The sequence below is a fragment of the Sturnira hondurensis genome, unplaced genomic scaffold (genome assembly GCF_014824575.4).
Source record: "Sturnira hondurensis isolate 20B ecotype Veracruz unplaced genomic scaffold, ASM1482457v3 Scaffold0018337, whole genome shotgun sequence".
Classification (NCBI taxonomy): Eukaryota; Metazoa; Chordata; class Mammalia; order Chiroptera; family Phyllostomidae; genus Sturnira; species Sturnira hondurensis.
In genome coordinates this window covers 145,673-166,166 of record NW_028090968.1, presented here as the reverse complement: position 1 = coordinate 166,166, position 20,494 = coordinate 145,673, and positions in this window count along the sequence as shown.

Here is a 20,494-nt window from a genome sequence, read left to right as displayed (position 1 = left end):
ACACATTCTATGTGTTTGCCAGGATGGCACATGCTAAGGTTAGCCCCAACCTGTGATCTGCCTGGAGCCAACCAACATGCGCTACAAAGCAATCTAAAGATTGCTGCTACTTGTGCTGGGCTTGGAGGTTCCCAGGCAAAACCAACTTGTGAACCTAGGCTGGCTGCTGCTAGTGCCAAGCTTGGGGCCACTTCACAAGAGGTACGGGGCCTGGGGGCTGGGAGCTGCCTGAGGCCAGCTTTTGCTTGTATGAGAAGATTTAGGAAGATGTGAAGCATAAGACAAGACAAGCTATTCACATGGAAAAGCCACTGTTAACAGCTTGAGTGGGCCCTTAAACTGAATGGGATAGAGCCCCAGAGAATACCCAGGGTAGGGCAGATAGTGTTAGCTAGGGTGATGGAGTCTCAGATATGGCAGCCATCTGCCAGCTCTGTGACTCTGTGGAGGGAGGGTCTTGAAAAGGAATAATAGCCCCTTCCCTCTGTTCTGACTGAAGAAAACTGTTCCTCTGCTCTTCCCCTGATGCCAGACATGCCAGTCCCTTCCTGTATGCCACTGGTATCTTTCAAGCTGCTACACTGGTGCTGGAGCTCAGTAGGAGTGAGTCTAAGTCTGTGTGCAGGTTCTTTAAGAGGAACTGCTCGGGAATCCATTAGTTTCTTCTATTAACTCAATCCCCACTAGATTTTGCAGCCAGAAATTATGGGGCCTTATCTTCTTGGCACTGGAACTCTGGACTACGGGGGGCCAGGGAGGGGGTGAGACCCTTCGATGAATATTTATTCTTCCTGAGTATTTATCTATTACACATGTGTGTGTGGCCAGCCTGTTCCACATCTCTGCTATTCCAACTAATCTGGATGGATGTGGTTGTTTAATTCCATAGTTTTTGGAGTTCATTCAACTTATTTCTGATGGTTCTGAGTGATTGTGGTTCTATACTTTATTTGTAATTTTGATGTGGTTGTGGGAGGAGGCGAGCCATGTTTGTATACACCTCTATCTTACCAGAAGTGCCAAGACTCTGTACTTCTTAGAATAGAAATCATTCAAGGCAATCTTTAATTTTCATAATAGGAGGTCCCATATAAAGATACAACATAACAAAACTACAGGCCAATATCACTGATGAACATAGACACTAAAATACTCAACAAAATATTGGCAAACCGCATCCAGCAATACATTAAAAAGATCATACACCATGATCAAATGGGTTTATCTCAGGGATGCAAGGATGGTACAATATCCACAAATCAATAAATGTAATACATCACATAAACAAAACAAAAGATAAAAACCACATGATCATAGCAATAGACCCGGAAAAAGCATTTGATAAGGTATGGCACTCATTTATGATAAAAACACTCAGCAAAGTGGGAATAGAGGAAGCATTCCTCAACATAATAAAAGCCATATATGAAAGACCTACAGCCAACATCATACTCAATGGGAAAAACCTAACAGCTTTCCCATGAAGATCAGGAAAAAGACAAGGATGTCTGCTTCCACTACTCCTATTCAACATAGTACTGGAAGTCCTAGCCACAGAAGTCAGACAAGAAAAAGAAATAAAAGGCATCTGAATTGGAAAGGAGATAGCAAAATTGTCATTGTTTGCAGATGACATGATAGTGTACATAGAAAATCCTATAAACACTACCAAAAAACTACTCAACCTAATAAATGAATTTGGCAAACAGCAGGATATAAAGTCAATATTCAGAACTCAAAGGCATTTTTGTGCAGCAACAGTGAAATATCAGAAATGGAAATCAAGAAAAAAATTCCATTTGTTGAGGAGAGATAAAGTCTCACGGATCCAGGAATCACAGAGAGTCGCCAGCAGGTGGAACCCAAAGAGGCCTACTGCAAGACACATCATCATTAAAATGGCAAAACTCCAGGACAAAGAGAGAATCCTAAAGGCAGCAAGGGAGAAAAAGGAAGTAACATACAAGGGGGTCCCAATAAGGTTGGCTAATGACTTCTCAACGGAAACATTCCAAGCAAGAAAAGAATGGCAGGAAATATTCCAAGTAATGAGAAACAGAGGCCTACAACCGAGACTGCTTTATCCAGCAAGGCTCTCAATCAAGATAGAAGGCCAAATAAAGAGCTTCCAAGACAAAAGAAGTCTAAAAGAATACGCCTCCACAAAACCTGCTCTACAAGAATTACTAAAAGGGCTGCTTTAAGGAAAGGAAGGAAAAGAGAGAGACAGAGAGGAACACAGGTACATAAATGGCAATGAATAAGTACCTTTCGATAATAACTTTAAACGTAAATGGATTAAATGCACCAATTAAGAGACATAGAATAGCTGAATGGATAAGAAAGCATGACCCACACATATGCTGCCTACAAGAGACTCACCTGAGGACAAAAGACCACCACAGACTGAAAGTGAAAGGATGGAAACAAATTTTCCAAGCAAATGGACATGAAAAAAAAGCCGGGGTAGCAATCCTCATATCAGACAAAATAGACTTCAAAAAAAAGGCTATAAAGAGAGACCCAGAAGGTCACTTCATAATACTCAAGGGAAGAATCCACCAAGAAGACATTAACATCATAAATATATATGCACCCAACACAGGAGCACCCAAATATATAAAGAAAATCCTAGAGGACCTCAAGAAAGATATTGACAGCAACACAATTATAGTAGGGGATTTTAACACCCCACTGTCAAAAATGGACAGATCTTCCAAACAAAATATCAACAAAGATATAGCAGCATTAAACGACACTCTAGAAGAAATGGACCTAATTGATATATATAGAGCCATCCATCCCAAAGAAACTAAATACACTTTCTTTTCAAACGCACATGGAACATTTTCAAAGATAGATCACATGATAGGACACAAAACCAGTCTCAACAACTTCAGGAAAATAGAAATCATACCAAGCATCTTCTCTGATCACAAGGGACTGAAATTGGAAACCAACCCCACAGGAAAAAACCCAAAACACCCAAAATCATGGAGACTGAATGGTAGGCTATTGAACAATGAATGGGTCAAGATTGAAATTAGGGAGGAAATCAAAAAACTCCTTGAAACAAATGAAAATGAACTCACCACAACCCAAAATTTATGGGACACAGTGAAGGCAGTCCTGAGAGGGAAGTTCATAGCGATACAGGCTCACCTAAAGAGGATAGAAACATTTCAAACAAACAACCTAACCCAACGCCTGCAAGAACTCGAGGAACAACAACAAAGACAGCCCAGAGCAAGTAGAAGGAAGGAAATAACCAAGATCAAAGCAGAATTAAATGACATAGAGACTAAAAGCACAATTCTAAAGATCAATGAATCCAGGAGTTGGTTTTTTGAAAAGATAAACAAAATAGACAAACCTTTAAGTAGGCTCATTAAGAAAAGAAGAGAGAGGACACAAATAAACACAATCAGAAATGAAAGAGGAGAGATTACAACTGATACCACAGAAATAGAAAGGATTGTAAGAAATTACTATGCGGAACTGTATGCCAAGAAATTTGAAAACCTGGGTGAAATGGACAAATTTCTAGAAAAATATAATCTTCCAAAACTCAATGAAAAAGAAGCAGAAAACCTGAACAGGCCAATAACAGCAAATGAAATTGAAGAAGTAATCAAAAAACTCCCATCACACAAAAGCCCTGGGCCAGATGGTTTCACAGGAGAATTCTACAAAGCTTTTAAGGAAGAGCTAACCCCTATTCTTCACAGACTATTCCAAAAAATCCAAAAGGAGGGAAAACTCCCCAACTCTTTCTATGAAGCCAGCATCACCCTAATCCCAAAGCCAGATAGAGACACAACAAAGAAAGAAAATTACAGACCAATATCACTGATGAACATAGATGCTAAAATCCTCAACAAAATATTGGCAAATCGCATCCAACAATATATCAAAAAGATCATACACCACGACCAAGTGGGATTCATCCCGGGGATGCAAGGATGGTTCAATATACGCAAATCAATAAATGTAATACACGAAATAAACAAAAGCAAAGACAAAAACCACATGGTCATATCAATAGATGCGGAAAAAGCTTTTGATAAGGTACAACACCCATTTATGATAAAGGTACTCAGCAAGGTGGGAATAGAGGGAACATTCCTCAATATAATAAAGGCCATATATGAAAGACCTACAGCCAACATCATACTCAATGGGCAAAAACTAAAAGCTTTTCCACTAAGATCAGGTACAAGACAAGGTTGCCCACTTTCACCACTTCTATTCAATATAGTATTAGAAGTTCTAGCTGCAGCGATCAGACAAGAAAAGGAAATAAAAGGCATCCAAATCGGAAAGGAGGAAACAAAACTGGCATTGTTTGCAGATGACATGATAGTGTACATGGAAAACCCTATAGCCTCTACCAAAAAACTGCTGGAACTAATAAATGAATTTGGCATAACAGCGGGATACAAAGTTAATATCCAGAAATCAAAGGCATTTTTGTATACCAACAATGAAGCAGCAGAAGCAGAAATCAGGAAAAAAATCCCATTCGATATAGCAAAAAGAAAAATAAAATATCTGGGAATAAACCTAACCAAGGAGGTAAAAGACCTGTATGCAGAAAACTACACAACACTGAAGAAAGAAATCAAGGAAGACACAAATAAATGGAAACATATACCGTGTTCATGGATTGGAAGAATTAACATCATCAAAATGTCCATACTACCCAAAGCAATTTACAGATTCAATGCAATACCTATTAAAGTACCAATGGCGTATTTCACAGACATAGAACAAACACTTCAAAAATTTATATGGAACCAGAAAAGACCCCGAATAGCTGCTGCAATTTTGAGAAAGAAGAACAAAGTAGGAGGGATCACAATACCTGATATCAAACTGTATTACAAGGCCACTGTAATCAAAACAGCCTGGTACTGGCACAAAAACAGGCACATAGACCAATGGAATAGAACAGAGAGCCCAGAAATAAACCCAACTCTCTACAGTCAATTAATATTCGACAAAGGGGGCAATAACATAAAATGGAGTAAAGACAGCCTTTTCAACAAATGGTGTTGGGAGAACTGGACAGCTACATGCAAAAAAATGAAACTTGAGCACCAACTTACACCATACACCAAAATAAATTCAAGGTGGATAAAAGACTTAAATATAAGCCGTGAAACCATTAAAACCCTAGAGGAGAGCCTTGGCAAGAAAATCTCAGATATTCCACGCAGCAATATTTTTACTGATACGTCCCCTAGAGCAAGGAACATAAAGGAAAGAATAAACAAATGGGATCTCATCAAAATTAAAAGCTTCTGCATGGCTAAGGAAAACAGTATCAAGATAAAAAGAGAAGCAACTGTTTGGGAAAACATATTTGCCAATGATACCTCAGACAAAGGTTTAATCTCCAAAATATACAAAGAACTCACTCGACTCCACTCAAAGAAGACAAGCAACCCGATTAAAAAATGGGCAGAGGACTTGAACAGACATTTCTCCAAGGAGGACATACAGAGGATCCAGAGACACATGAAAAGATGCTCGATATCGCTAGCTATCAGAGAGATGCAAATTAAAACCACAATGAGATACCACTTAACACCAGTCAGAATGGCTATCATAAACAAAGAAACAAACAACAAGTGCTGGAGAGGTTGTGGGGAAAAGGGGACCCTAGTTCACTGTTGGTGGGATTGCAGACTGGTACAACCACTATGGAAAACAGTATGGAATTTTCTAAGAAAACTAAAAATGAACGTACCTTTTGACCCAGCAATTCCACTCTTGGGAGTATATCCTAAGAACCCTGAAACACCAATCCAAAAGAACCTATGCACCCCGATGTTCATAGCAGCACAATTTACGATAGCCAAGAGTTGGAAGCAACCTAGATGCCCATCGGTCAATGACTGGATCAAAAAACTATGGTACATTTACACAATGGAATTCTATGCTGCAGAAAGGAAGAAGGAGCTCCTACCCTTTGCAACATCATGGATGGAGCTGGAAAGCATTATGCTGAGCGAAATAAGTCAGGCAGTGAAAGACAAATACCATATGATATCACCTTTAACAGGAATGTAAACAACAAAACAAACAAGCAAGCAAAATGTAACCAAAGACAGTGAAATACAGAACGTGCTGACAGGATCCAGAGGGTAGAGGGGAGAGAAGCACAGAGTAAAAGGGGGTGGACTCACATGAATAAGTATGAAAGACACATGGACAATAACTAAGACGGGGGGGCGGAGATGGGAGGGGGGTGGGGAGCACTGGGGGGGTGTAGGGCTGGGAATACAAGAAAGAAAACTGTACTTGAACAAAAGTTAAATAAATTTAAAAAAAAAAGAAAAGAAAAAAATTCCATTTGATATAGCAACAAGAAAAATGAAGTACCTAGGAATAAACCTAACCAAAGAGTTAAAAGACCTGTACTCAAAAAACAACACAACACTAAAGAAAGAAATTAAGGAAAACACAAACAAATGGAACCATATGACATGTTCATGGATTAGAAGAATTAACATCATCAAAATGTCCATACTACTCGAAGCAATTTTTAGATTTGACGCAATCACTATTAAAGTACCAATGACATATTTCACAGATATAAAACAAACATTTTTAAAAATTTGTATGGAACCATAAATGACCCCAAATAGCTGCAGCAATTTTGAAAAAGAAGAACAAAGTACACAATACCTGATATCAAATCATATTACAAGATCGCTGTAATTAAAACAGTCTGGCACTGACATAAGAACACACACATAGACCAATGGAACAGAATAGAGGGCCCAGAAATAAACCCAAGTCTCTGTGGTCAATTAATATTTGACAAAGGGGGCAAAGGCATAAAATGGAAGAAAAATAGGCTCTTCAACAAATGGTGTCAGGACATCTGGACAGCTACATGCAAAAAAATGAAACTTGATAACCAACTTACACCATATACAAAAATAAGTTCAAGGTAGATAAAACACTTAAATATAAATCATGACACCATAAAAGTCCTAGAGGAGAACACAGGCAGTAAAATCTCAGATATTTCACACATCAATGTTTTCACCAAAATGTCCCCTAGAGCAAAGAACACAAAGGAAAGAATAAACAAATGGGATCTCATCAAATTAAAGGGTCCTGCATTGCTAAAGAAAACAGCATTAAAATGAAAAGGGAACCGACTACATGGGAAAACATATTTGCCAATGATACCTCGGACAAAGGTCTGATCTCCAAAAAGAACTCACATGATTCCACTCCAAGAAAACAAACAACCCCATTAAAAAATGGGCAAAGGACTTGAACAGACACTTCTCTAAGGAGGACATAGAGAGGGCCCAGAGATATATGAACAGATGCTCAGCATCACTCACCATCAGAGAGATGCAGATGAAAACCAAATTGAGATACCACTTCACACCAGTGAGAATGGCCAACATAAACAAATCAACAAACAACAAGTGTTGGAGAGGATGTGGAGAAAAGGGAACACTACTAAACTGTTGGTGGGAATGCAGACTGGTGCAGCCACTATGGAAAACAGTATGGAATTTCCTCAGAAAGCTAAAAACAGAACTGCCTTTTGACCTGGCAATTACACTGCTGGGTTTATACCCTAAGAATCCTGAAACACCAATCCAAAAGAACCTATGCACCCCAATGTTCACAGCAGCACAATTTATAATAGCCAAGTACTGGAAGCAACCTAAGTGCCCATCAGTAAATGAATGGATCAAAAAACTATAGTACATTTACACAATGGAATACTACATACCAGAAAGAAAGAAGGAACTCCTGCCCTTTGTGACAGCATGGATGGAATTGATGAGCATTATGCTAAGTGAAACAAGCTAGGTGATGAAAGACAAATACCATATGATCACACCTATAAGTGAAACCTAATCAACAAAACAAACAAGCAAGCAAAATATAACCAGAGACATGGAAATTAAGAACAAATTGACAGTAATCAGAGGGGAGGTGGGAGAGGATAAGAGGGGGGGAAGGGAGAAGGGTTTTGCAGGAACAATTATAAAGGACACATGGACAAAACCAAGGGGATTGGGATCGGGGGAGAGAAGTGGGGACGGCTGGGTTGGGGGGGAGTGGTGAGTAGAAAATGAAGACAACTGTACTTGAACAACAATAAAAAAAGTAAAAAATAAATAAATTAAAGGTCAATATTTCACTAACTCAATTGGTGTGAAATCATGCAATATTCTTTCAGCTGACCATAGAGGAGTTCAATTATTCATCCATCTACTCATCTACCTGCCCTCCATCCATTCAGTCAGATATTCGTACAGTTCTCACTATAAGCCATGCCCCCAGACCCCTAAGAAAATACCAAGACAGAGTGTAGAAAACTATGTGAAACTGGAAATCCTCTGGGTGTTCTGGGCACTTGAGGAGCTCTGCTCTCTGAAGGGTGACAGGTGAAAAGGACAGTGTCTTAAGGGAAAAAACTAACCCATCTGGCACCTCTTTTTTCTGTACAGCTCAGGTAAGACCCAAGAATCCCAAGTTAGGCTTTCAGGAGATGGTTAACTTAAGTGCAGACAGGATTTGGACCACATTCATTACAATGGTGAAGACTTGAGATCTCACCTTCAAGGGCAACTGGACCCTCAATTAACCAAGGTATCAGATGGGATATGAGGAAATGGCACAGTTTGGATCAATCAGAAGAAATGGAATTCCATGAAGGGATCAGAGATATGAGGGAAGGCACATCACAGTCTGGATAATCACCTTTCTGCTTCTAAAATCCTTCATTCTGGTCTACATATAAACAGCAGTGTAGCCTCCCACCTAATGGAGGCCAGAGAACAGGGTCTGTATGAGCCACAGTCCCAAAGAAATCTGCATTGCAGCATGTTCAAACAAAATGCATAAATAAATGGAATTCATAGCTGAAACAAGTGAAGGTGGACAAGCTTTCCTGTGTTTTCCCCACCTGCTTCTCTCTTCCCTCTCCTCTTGTCCTCTAGTGTCCATCCTCTGTCCCAGATTCAGGCAAGCATCCTTGGCAATCTCAATAATATTTATACATTTGGAATAAAATTACCGCATCTTTCAGCATAGAAATGTAATGCAAATACGGATGAGATCCGTGGCTTTCTGCTTGTGTTTTCATCCAAAGAGCACTCTCTCCAGTCAACCTAGTTTCCAAAGCAGGCATCGGAGTGCCATCTTATGGTAAAAAATAAAAAGGACACTGCTTTCCAAGCTAGGAGCATCCTGGTTTGGGAGGTTGGGGTTGGGGTTGCGGTCCAAAGCCGTGCCTGTGCACATTTTCTGTCATTTAGAGGGAGAAGAAAAGCAAACACTTTGCTCCATTATTTTCTCTCTAATGTTGAGTCATATCTCAACAAATCCCAGCACAGATTCCGGACCCAGAGTCCCAACTGCTTATCTTTTTTGCTTTCGGTTGCAGAAAATGTTAGAAACCTTAGAAACCTCTCTCTTTTTTTTAATTAAACTTATTGGAGTGACACTGGTTAATAAAATCATACAGGTTTCAAGTGTACAAGTCAATAAAACATCATCTGCCTACTGCATCATTAAGTCAAGTATCTTCCTGTCCCCATTTATCTGCTGTTTCTCCACTTCTACCTCTCCCCACCCCTCTTTCTTTCTGGCTATCACCATACTGTTGTCTGTGTCTATGTGTACTATATATGGCTTACTTCTTGTTTAACACTCTGTAAGGCTGTGTTTGGGGAGAGTACTCAGTGATATGGCCAAGAAGTGAAGGAATTTTCTTTTTCCAAATTGAATTTACTGGTCGAACTTCATCAGTGCCTGAAAAACATTTCCCCAGTTCTTCCCACCTCTACAGTTGTTACCTCCCTGGGTAATGTGGGGAGCACAAAATAGGGAGATGAGAGTGGCGGGCAAATCTCAGGGAATTATCCTGGCTTTGCTGGGCCTGTAACATTATAGCATTATGTACTTCCAGGTCACAGGAGCAAGCTTTTGTAAAATCTTGCAGAGCCCAGAACCTTTATACCTCTTTGTTACTTAGCCCAAAATCTGCCCCTGGCTCAAGCCTTTCTCTTCACAGTATCAGTCAATATATACAGCAGAGGCTGTCTTCAGGAACAGCTGAAGAACTGGGCACGATCTTACTGGATTATTAAAAGATTAGGCAAATGATAGAGGTGAAGTGCTTAGACCTGCACCTGTAACATAGTAAGAACTCTGTGTTTTATTAGTATCACTAATAAAAATGATACTAGCCAAAACTATATATAAATGTTAGTGCTTGTCTTCAGTTACCTGGTTATGTAATATTCTGTACTACCAGACTCAATATTTGAGATTCTCAAAAACTGCAAATATGAATTGACATTTATTAATGGCACATGTTGTTCTAACTCCTCAACTGGGGGCAGTTGTAGCCCCCAGAGACTATTGGTAATATCTAGAAATATTTTTAGTTGTCAAAATTGGGGGTAGGAGTGCTACTGATATCTAATAGATAGAGACCAGGGATGCTGCTAAACATCCTACAGGACGGCTTCCCTTCCCCAAGACAAAGAATTGTCCAGCCCTAAATGTCAATCGTGTCAAGGATGAAAAGTCCTGCTCTTATTTTATACGTGTTATATCCATTAATGTTTCAGCACTCCAATAGAGTAGGTATTATTATTATCCCCATTCTGTGGATGAGGAAACTGGGGCATAGAGAAGTTCTACAACTCACTCAAGGTCATACAGTTGGCAAGTGGAGATGGAATCTGGTTTTTAACTTCCCCACTGGGACCCTTCCAGCAGCCTAGTGTTGAAGACATACTTAGAACTCCCCAAAATAACAGCAATTGGCAAATTTCAAATTACATGTAACCAACACAGAAATACAGGGAAGGGAGACTTAAACTTTAATTTTACTCCAACCACTATAGGGAACCTCGAAGTATTCTGAAACAAGAAATGTAGCTGCTCCTCTGGAGTCTTAACCATATTGAAAGGTTCTGGAGACTCCAGACCTGGAGTTGCCAAACTATAGCTACCAGGACAAATCAGTCCCGATGCTTGCTTTTATAAATAAAGTTTTATTGGAACACAGCCATCTCATTCAGTTATATATTATGTATGACTGATTTCTTTCTGTAATAGTAGTATACAATAGATGCAACAGAAACTGTTTGTTCTAGAAACACTGAGTATTTATTATTTGGCCCTTTATCGGAAGCATCTTCAATGTCTGCACTAGAAGAACACAGGCAACTGGCTAAGTAATTTAAGATATGCATTGACAAAATGTCTTTTATTTATACCCCTTGATGGGAAAGCTTCTAAACTTTCTGCCCCAAACCTGACTACTCGTCACCCTATTAGTGATCCTCCAGTGAGTTGTCCACAAGAGGTCTCAAACTGGTGGCCCCCAGGTTGAAGAGAGACTCCAACCTACAGACATATTTTGTTTGGTCTGCAGAAACTTTTTGATGTTGCTGATTTCAACATTTTCTTCCTTACCTTTCTGACATTGCCTGTGTTATTCCATCTGCTGGGACTCTCCCTTTTTGTCTTATTCATCCAGAAAACTCCTTACTCATCTTTCAAGATTTAGTTAAAATGTCATCAGTTCCTTTGCAATGTTATCCCTGAACCCCGTCAGGCCTCAAAGTCACCTTTCTACTGGGGTCTTGTAACACCCTATGCCATCCTTCATGTTTGCCAAACTTTATTATCTACAATACACACTAGATACTCTATTTTGTATTGTGACTCAGCACAAACAAAAGTTTAATAAATTATTTTGTGTCTCCTGTTTCTTACTTACTCAAGGAAGAAGTACATGGAGAAACCCCCAACAAGAACATTTTCCTTCACTGTACCCATAGTCTAGCCATAGACTTTTAAGTTTGAAGTCATGTTCTTACCCTACCACTTTCTGTCACCACCACCACAGCCTATATATAAGCTATCCACTTAAACACCAGAAAGAATTTGAAATACAGTAGGTAATAAGTTTCTATCTGAAAATAAAACTAGAAAAGATGCTTCAAGTGCTTTCTTAAATGTACATGTTTTTCTACTCAATAATATTGGTCTTGTGATTCTACTGTAAAAAAAAAAAAAGTAATCAGAACCCTGGCCAGGTGGCTCAGCTGATCAGAGCATCATCCTGTACACCAAAGGGTTGCAGTTTTAATCCCCAGTTGGGGTGTGTATGAGAGGCAACCGATAGATGTTTCTCTCTCACATTGATGTTTCTCTCACTCTCTCTCTCTCAAATCAAGTAACATATCCTCAGGTGAGGAAGGAAGGAAGGAAGGAGACAGAGAAAGAATGAAAGAAAGAAAATCAGATGTTCAGCCTAAGGGTTTGTGTTTAGAGATAGTTACAGCAGCATTATTTATTAAAGTGGAAAATTGGAAACAATTAAAATTTCCCATAATGAGGACTTGAAATAATAAATTATGGTATACCTATGCAATGGAATATTATGCAGCTAATTTTAAAAGTGCTTTTGAAGAATATTTGAAAACACAAGAAACTTCACATTATGTTAAGTAAAGAAGCATGATAAAAGTTTTATATGCAAAATTGTTCGGGGTAAATTGTACAGGTGTCTATAACTTACTTTGAAAAGCACCAGAAAAACAAGGAGCATGGATAGAAATATGAATGGATGAATAGAAGGAAAGATGAATGGATGCAGGCATGGATGCATGGATGAAGACATAGGTGAGTAGAGGGATGGAGGAAGGGATGAGGAGATAAAAGAAGATAAGGAGAGGAAGAGGAAGGGAAGGATAAGGATCAATGTTTATGGCAGACCACATGGCAAGCACATGTGTGGTCACTATACATTTCTTTCCATTTTTTGTATGTTTAAAATAATTTTACAATAACATGTGAAAAGCCATATACAAAGTATAATAATGTTGTGATATAGACTTGCAATCATATAAATATGACTATATTCATAGACTTTCACACCTATAAATACTCATTTACATAATACTGAAATAAAATAAATCCAAAAATAATAGTAGTTATTTGTGGTAGTAGAATTATTGGTGATTTGGACTTACTTTTTAGCTCTCTCTTCTTTTTATTTCCCGAATTTTGAACAAGCTTGTATTACTTTGATAGTCAAGGAGGGGAAAAGGTATTTGAGATAAAAGATCACCAGAGAAGAATGTCCAACGCCCCTTCTTTTCTTGTTTGGATTACAAAGCTGGGAACATTTCTGAAAATAATGAACTGTAAAGAATGAAGGAACTCACTGAGGCTGCCTCCTGGGCTATGACCCTCTCAGACAGATAGAGGGAAAGAAATCTGGAACACTTTTCTGGAGCAGAGCCACAGGGCACATCTGCAGCTAGGACTGGGGCAACATGCTACTACACCTTAGGCAAGTGGAATAATGTTTCCACAAGAGACTCTGGGAAAAGGTCTGGAACTTGAATGCGGTGGCAGTTAAGATGGTTCCAGGAGCCTCTTTTGCTCAAAAACTGTGAGTCAAAACATAAATTCTTTTATCTCTCTCTGTTCCTTCCAGATACAAAGCAGCATTTCTGGGAACATCTTTATCCTTGACCAGGAAGAGAGACAAATGGTCCCATGTGGGAGAGGCCCTGGCCCCAAGTCCCAGGTCCTAGCTCATCTGTGTCCTGGAAGCAGAATCTTCTATGCAAATATGCCAATTTTGAGCCACCACCCAGTTTCTGACCATACACCATTTTATAAGCCAAAATACATATAAGCCATTTTTTCTTAAAGTTCAAAACTATGTAGTTCACATAGTCACAAATAGCAAGAGCCTGAAGGAAATAAGACATTTTTCTAAGCAATGCAGACCTTCTGTGAAGTAATAATCAGTGATTGCAATATTTGCCATTTCTTTTTAGGTATTGATTTCCCTCACTCAAAGCTTATACTAAATGGACTCTGTAATTATATTAGACTTATGTTGCCACTTATGTAGGGCATATTTCACACCAAGACCTCATATTCCAAATTACTTTTATTGGTAAGTGACATATTAACCCAAGCGTCTTTGGTAGAGAGAAAACATGATATTCTACAATTGTCAGTGCTAACACCAGTGGCATAAAACTTTATCCATTTCTTCGCTCACTTTCAGCTAATACTTCTTGCACCACTGCTATACACTGAGCATTGTCTAGTCACGAGGAATAGAGTCAGGTGTGTGGGGCAGGAAACAAAAAATTTCAACCCTCTTGCTGCTTGTAACCTACTAGAAGGAAAAAGAGAAATACAAAATGAAACAGTAAATATATGAGTACTAGAAAATTTAATGAGTTGAATAGTAGTTCCCTAAAAGACATTTCTATCTAGAACCCATGAATGTGATTTTGTTTTTGTTTGGAAAAGGGGTCTTTGCTGATTTAATTAAGGATCTCAAGATAAGGACACCCAGGATTAGGGTGGGCCCTAAATTCAACAAGTGTTCTTATAAGAGAAAAACACAGAGAGAAGACATTATGAAGATAAAGGAAAAGATTGGATCAATGTACCTACAAGCTAAAAAACACCAAAGATTAATGGCAAACTCCAAAATCTAGAAGAGATGAAATCAATTTTCCCTCAGGGACTCCTGAAAGAACCCACCCTGCCAACACCTTGCTTACAGACTTGTGACTTCCAGAATTGTCATACAATAAACTCTCTTGGTTTAATCCTCCAAGCCTGTGGTCATTTGTTACAGCAGACTCAGGAAACTAATGCAGAAGGGATGAAAAATAATAAAGATTGTAAGAGGGTAAGAAAGGCTAGGGAGTGGCAAGTTTAAAATAGGAGGGTTGGAAGAGGCATGTCTGAGAAGGTGACAATGAGTGAAGACTTGAAGGAAGTGAGGGATGAGCCACCTGGATGGTGGGCCAAGCGCCTTCCAAGGAGAGAAGACAGAAGGTCAATGTGCTGCAGAAGAGAAGGAAGAAGAGGATCCCGAAGGTGAGATTGTGGCAGAAACTTTTAAGTCTTTAAGAAGTTTTTGGTTTCATTCTGAATAAAATGAGCCATTGAGGGGTTCTGAGAGAAGGGGACATCTGATCTGGCTTTCATTTAAAACGATGGTGTGGGCTGAAATGGTAAGAACAGACTGTAGGGAGCCAGGTAGAGGAGAGCAACCCAGTAGAGGAGGTAGTCATGGCCACCAGGTGAGAGGTGACAGGTCTCAGACCAGGGTCAAGACCACAGATTCTCAAGAGACTTTCAAGGCAGAGAAAACACGATTTGCTCATTGATATTTCTGCCTGTCTTTGGTGTTTGAAGGAAGGATAAAGAGAAAAACAGACCTTCACTTCAAATATTCAACAAACCCCTACTGGTTGAGTGCTTTCTGCATCCACTCTTCAGAACCAGAATAGGGAAGTGTCATCAAAGATGTCCCACCCCATCATCTACTGACCAACACTTGCCCTCTCCAGGGTTCAGTTTCATGGCTGGTGCCTCTGTGTCCCCATAATCCTTTCCAAAAACTGAGAACAAAAAGCAAATAAATAATACATATACTTTAAGAATATTCATATACATACATATACAATTATATATAAGTATGTAATTTAGGAATGAGTATAGTACTAACACAGAAAGATCTCCAATATACATTATTAACTTATGAAAAGCAAATATATAAATTTTCTTTATTTATAAAGAAATGATATTATAAATTTATAATATATATATATATGTACATGAAGAGATTATCTCTGGAAGAATAAATAGGAAATGTCAGGGAAAGGGACTAAGTGGATGAGAAACAGAGCAGGGAGGGGGACTTTTTTCCAGAGCATGCCCTATGAATCTTGTACCGTGCATGCATTACCTACACAGAATCATAAATTATTACCGAAGAATGCTCTCACAGATATTTCAGCAATTTTTTATGTGTGACATGCATTTCATCTGTGATTTAATGTAATTGAGGCAATGTTAGTAGATGAACACTGTTCTTTGGTAGTAGCTGTAAGAAATATATACATCTTTAATATTAATCATATTTAAAATTTTTATTATAAATGATTTAAAACATAAACAGAAGTGCTAAAATTGTATAAACAAAGGGTTGGAAAACTCTTTCTCTATGGAGCCAGAGAGTATACAGTGTTTCAGGCTTTGAGGGCCAGATGGTCTCTGCTGCAACAACTCAACTCTACTATCATAGTGCAAGATTAGCCGAGAAAATATGCAAACAAATGGGCAGGGCTGTGTTCCAATAAAACTTAATTTACAAAAACTGGCAGTAGGCTGGATTTGGTCCTCAGGCTGTAGTTTACTGATCCCTGGTATAAATGAGCCCTATGGACCCATGCCCCAGCCCCAACTACCGTCAACCCTCAGGCAATGCTGGGCCATCAACTGGCCTCCCAACTACTTGGGAGAAAATCTCAGACATCATATCATTTCATCTTTAATGTTTCCAAATACACTTCTCAAAGACAAGGACTCATTTTTTAACATCACAACTAAAAAATCAACAGTAATGTTTTAGCATTGTCAAAATGTAGTAACTATTCAAATGTCTAATTGTCTAATAAATGCAACACATTTTAACATAGTTTTTTGATCAGATACAATTAATTGTTCCACACAATGCTTTTAAGTCTCCTTTACTTTTATATTAATTCAATTTTTATGAATTCAGTCCTACATTGGATTTTTCTGAAAAAAAATAGTCAAGTCCAACAATTCCCTGTGCTCCCTCCAAATATTTTTATTACTACCTAAAGAACTGCCACTAAGTAGATTGTAATATCAAAATTATGGAATAATGCTCCTGCTCACAATTGGTTAAATAAATCAAATATTGTTGCACAAAGTATTAACCACTTCCCTGCAAGGCTTCAGGTATTTTTTTAAAAACGAAAAATTCATCTGCTTGTGCCAGTCATCTCGCTTTTAGGAACTCGTCCTATAAAATATTCAGAGATACAGTCAAAACTGCCTGAGGAAGGATTTCAGGGCTGCATTATTTATGACAGTATAATACTAAAAACAACCAAAGAATCCAACAATAAGGAAATGATAGCATTAATTATATACTGTTTCATTAACTAATTCATTAAATACATGCTGGTAAAATATCATATGGAGATTAAAATCATGGTTTTAAGTGACAAGACACAAACCTCAAAACTGCATGTGTGTCTGTGTGTGTGTATAATCACATGACTATTCCAATGGAAAGCAATAAAAAGTTTCCTTACTATAGCTATATATACAGTTGTGTGACTTTAACTTAAATGTTTACTCTTTTGTAAACTTTCTAAATTTTCTTTAATGTGCAGGTTTTACTTTTTAATCATAAAAACAAAAACATTATTAATTTTATAAAGATTTGCCACTCTCCCTTTCTAGATCTTCTCTTGCATGAGACTCTTTGTTCTTGCCTTGCCTAATTCTCCCTCTTGCTTTCTTTCTGTCTGGTAAACCATCAAGCATTACATCATTCCATTAATTTTGCTTGGGGCCAGCAAGGTTGCCACTCCTGGTCCTAGAAGTCAACAGCATTATGCCTTCCCAAACCCAAAATGAATGGGAATTAAGGGCAATGACTCAAAATTCCATTCCACATGCAGAAATCGGCAGACACCAATCACCCATTTCCTGTCATCGGCTTTCTTTTCTCAGAGTATGACACACAGTAAGTGAATAACCACAGCAAGTAATCCATCACACTGAAAAACTAAAACCACATCAAAGTCCAGAAATAGGTAGTGGACTGCCTAAATGAGAGCCTGGAAGGAAGCATCCCTTACAAATCCTGTCTTAGAAGAATAGTAAACAGCCCTAGATGGGTCACTCAGTTGTTTAAAGCATCATCCCATACACCAAAAGGTTGTAAATTCAATTCCTGGTCAGGGCACATACTTGGATTGGAGGATCAATCCCCAGTTGGGTTTGTATGGAAAACAAACTGTCACAAGGATATTTCTCTCTCTCTCTCTCTCTCTCTCTCCCTCTGCCCCCCCCCCCCCAGCAATCTATAAAAACATATCCTCGGGTAAGGATTTAAAAGAATAGTGAACAATAAGGAAGGAACCTCAAAATGGAGGTGACTTCATGAGCTGCTGTTCTCGCCCGACCTCTCTGTCTCCATCTCCTCCCTTGCTCCCTTTGTTCTCTCCATTCTTCCTGGTAGGTCCCCTCACAGTCCCTGGAACAAGCCAGGCACCCTGTGGACTCTGACTTTTGCACTGGCTGTTCCGCCTCCCTGGGAATACACATTCTTCTTCCTCACCTTCTCCAGAACTTTCCTCAGAAATCAACTTTTTTATGAAATATCCATGTAAAAATCTCAACTCCCCCCAATATACACAGTCACACACTCTTCATATGCATTCTTCATATCCCTCTACCTTTCTTTATATTTTTTCTTTAATGTTTATTATTTGACAAATACCACTATTATTTGTTTTGTTTCTTCTCCATCTGCTTTTACCTACTTAGGAAAGCAAGATGCTTGAGGGGAAGGGGTTTGCCAGTACTGTATACTCAGTGCTTAGAACAGTTCCTGGCACATAGTAGGCACTCAAATATATAGCTTTGAATGAATTCATGAATGGTGCATTATCAAAGAAAAACAAGTTACAACACAATACTGAATATTTCCATCTCATCTCTATGTGTGCGAGTGTGTGTATGTACATGAAAAAGACATTGAGAGGAGTTCTAGCCAAGATGAGAGCATAGGAAGAAACTCTTTGCTTCCTCACACAACCAAAAGGATGATAACAACCAATCTAAAATCAATAAACAACCAAAATTGCCAGAAAATAAAATTGCATGAAACTCTGACAACCAAGGAATTAAAGAAAAAATCAGCCAGAACAAACAGACCTGTAAGGCGAACTGTGCAGGCTGACTCAGAAAAACCACTCGAGGCACCTGTGGGGGAGGGGGGGGGAGACTGACTGCAGNGGGGGGGGGGGGGGAGACTGACTGCAGAACTTGGCAGAGCTGTGCCAGAGGGACTGGCTTAAGGGGAAAACTGAGACTCAGAGCTGACTGTGGGCTAAGGCTGGGTTGCTGCAGTGAGAGATACTTTCAGTCTGACATGAGAGTCCATTGAAAAGTGCACTAGAGACAAGTCGGCAAGCTGCACTGTTCCCTGTCTGGCCCCTCCCACACAGGCATCACCATAGACCAGCAAGGAGACTTGCCCTGCCGGGGTGAATACCTAAGGCCCCAACCCCTTACAACCTGTCAGCTGTGCCATGATGAAAAAAATATGGCCCAAATGAAAGAACACAGCAAAACCAGAAAGAGAACTAAGTGATGGGGAAGTTGCCAATCTATCTGATGAAGAATTTAAAGCCCTGGTAATCAAAATACTCACAGATCTGATTGAGCTTGATCGAAAAATGAAAGAACAAATGAAAGATACCCAGAATGAAATAAAGCAAAATATTCAGGGAACTAACAGTGACAAAAAGGAAACCAGAATTCAATGTAACAATTTGGAACATAAGGAAGAAATAAACATCTAACTGGATCAGAATGAAGAAACAAGAATGCAAAAAAATGAAGAGAGGCTGAGGACTCTCTGGGACAATATGCAACATTCCTATATCTGAATTATAGGGGTGCCAGAAGGAGCAGAACAACAGTAAGAAATTGAAAACTTATTTGGACAAATAATGAAGGAAAATTTTCCCAATCTGCTGAAGGAAATAGACTTCCAGGAAGTCTAGGAAGCCCAGAGAGTCCCAAAGAAGTTGGATCCAAAGAGGAACCACACCAAGGCACATCATTAAGTTACCCAAGATTAAAGACAAAGAGAAAATACTAAAAGCAGTGAGAGATAAGGAGACAGTTGCCTATAAAGAAGTTCCCATAAGGCTATCAGCTGATTTCTCAAAAGAAACCTTACAGGCAAGAAGGGGCTGGGAAGAAGTGTTCGAAGCCATGAAAGTGAAGGAACTATATATATCCAAGATTGCTCTATCCAGCAAAGCTTTCATTTAGAATGGAAGGGTAAAGTGCTTCACAGATAAGGTCAAGTTAAAGAAGTTCATCATCACCAAGCCATTATTGTATGAAATGTTAAAGGGACTTATCTAAGAAAAAGAAGATCAAAAATATGAACAATAAAATGACAACAAACTCACAACTACCAATAAATGGACATAAAAAGAAAAGAAAAACAATGAAAACAAAAACGAAGCAATCAACCAGAACAGGAACAGAACCAGAGAAATGGACATCACACAGAGGGAGTTTAGTGGGGAAAGGGGAAGGGAGGAATGGGGGCGGGGAAGGTACAGGGAAGAAGAGGCATAAGTAGTAGCCATAGAATAGATGGGGAGAGATAAAAAATTATATAGAAAACAGAGGACTCAAAGAACTTATATGCACAACCCATGGACATGAACTAAGCTGGGGGAATGCTGGAGAATTGTGGGGGTGGGCAGGATAGAGGGCGATAAAGGGGAAAAATTGGGAAAACTAATAGCATAATCAATAAAAATACTTAAAAAACAATAAAAAAGACATTGAAATGATACATTTGGGATGTCAA